Source organism: Primulina tabacum, chromosome 1 (assembly GCF_025594145.1).
Source record: "Primulina tabacum isolate GXHZ01 chromosome 1, ASM2559414v2, whole genome shotgun sequence".
Classification (NCBI taxonomy): Eukaryota; Viridiplantae; Streptophyta; class Magnoliopsida; order Lamiales; family Gesneriaceae; genus Primulina; species Primulina tabacum.
This window is the reverse complement of record NC_134550.1, coordinates 49248069-49249875: the sequence shown is the minus strand read 5'-3', so window position 1 is coordinate 49249875 and position 1807 is coordinate 49248069. Positions and strand designations below refer to the sequence as shown.

The 1807-nt window shown below is 41.0% G+C and overlaps 1 non-coding gene across 1 annotated transcript; it reads left to right on the top strand.

Moving 5' to 3' along the window:
• The first annotated feature begins 1006 nt into the window (after positions 1-1006).
• On the top strand, positions 1007-1110 carry LOC142521406 (small nucleolar RNA R71). Its single transcript, XR_012814166.1, has one exon. It is a non-coding gene; the product is annotated as a small nucleolar RNA R71 (small nucleolar RNA).
• Positions 1111-1807: the final 697 nt, after the last annotated feature.

Genomic DNA, 1807 nt, shown 5'->3' with positions numbered 1-1807 from the left:
GTCATTTGCATCAAAGCATCGGTAAAAGGAATATTGATATGCAATTTTTTAAATACCCCAAGAAACTTAACGAATTGCGCATCAAGTTTTGCTTTTTTCAATGCTGCATGGAAAGGAGGAGGGATAACAATTTTAGATTGTGCAGTGGGTGCTGGTATAGAGTTAGAAGACTTATCTTTTGATGACTCAGTTTGTTCATCCCGTACTTGATTTTTTTCTGTCTCTCTAGCCTCTAAAATCTTTCCACTCTTCAACTCAATGGCATTCACTTGCTCTTTTGGATTGGTCTCTGTGTTACTTGGTAAGGTGCCCGGCTCTCTATTTGCTAATATCTTGGCTAAATGTCCAATCTGATTCTCTAGCCTCTTTATCGATGCATCTTGATTTTGGAGTCTAGTTTCAGTAGATGAGATAAACTTAAACATCATCTGCTCCAAATTGGACTTTTTCTTCTCTAAGAGGTTCAGATCTGTACATTGGTTGTTTTCCATATGGTTGTCCTTCCTATGGTCGAGTCTGACTGTTTTGGCCACCCCATGAGAAGTTGGGATGTTGCCTCCATCCAGGATTGTATGTGTTCGAATACGGATCATTCCTTGGACGGTTTTGGACTCCCACTTGATTCACTGGTGCCCCTTCTTGCACATAAAAAGGACCACTGTCTTGACAGTCCTTGATATAGTGTTCTCATCTGCATTTTTCACAAAATATCTCTTGAAGATGCATAGTCGTGCCACCCATATTCAAGCCTTCTAATTTCCTGTTCAAGACATCAAGTTGTGCAGTAATGGCGGAAAGGTCAGTTACCTAGTGAACTCCTGCACTTCTTCGCTGGTTGTTCCTTTCAGATTTAGGATGATAGCTGCTAGCGGCCATCTCCTTCAATAAATCATATCCTTCCTCAGCAGTTTTTCTCAGTAGATTTCCACAGGCAGCAGCATCTATTATAACAAGATTAGGAGTGAGTAAGCCATAGTAAAAGATTTGAACGACTAACCCAAGTGGCAGTTCGTGATGAGGACATCTTCGTAATAGATCTTTGAAACGCTCCCATGCCTCATATAGACTCTTACTCGAATTGAGCAAATGTGGTTATGTCTGCCCGCAGCTTCATGGTCTTAGATGGAGGAAAGTATTTAATGAGAAACGCTTTCGCCATGTCCTCCCATATGGTGATCAAACCTACATGCAAACAATTTAACCATGCTTTAGCTTTGTCACGTAAGGAGAAAGAAAATAAACGCAGCCTAACAGCGTCATCAGAAACTCCATTAAATTTAAAAGTATCGCAAATTTCAAGGAAATCTGCGATGTGCGTGTTTGGGTCATCTACTGCAGATCCTCCAAACTGGACTGTATTCTGAATCATCTGAATTATGGCTGGCTTGATTTCAAAGTGGTTTGCTCTCACAATAGGCCTCACAATGCTGGGGCGTGAACCATCCAAAGAAAGCTGGGCATACTCTAGCATCAGGTATGCGGTGTGGCATCTCAACATGTCTGCCTTCATGGTATTCCTCCTCATGCTCGTGCTCGTGCCTCTCCATCAGTTCCTTCAGTCTCTGCTGATGTCTTCTTCTGCGGAAAGTTCTTTCAATTTCCGGATCAAACTGCTCAAGCTCCACGTCAAGTAACTTTGGCATAAACTGGAAAAGATACCTGGAATATAATATGGAGTGTTAGCTCAAGAAAATAAAACAATGCTAAAGAAAATAACTAAAAATAAAATTGTGAATTAACAGTCCCTGGCAACGGCGCCAAAAACTTGATCGAACAAAACTTGCACTGTGGAATCCTTAATAAAAAT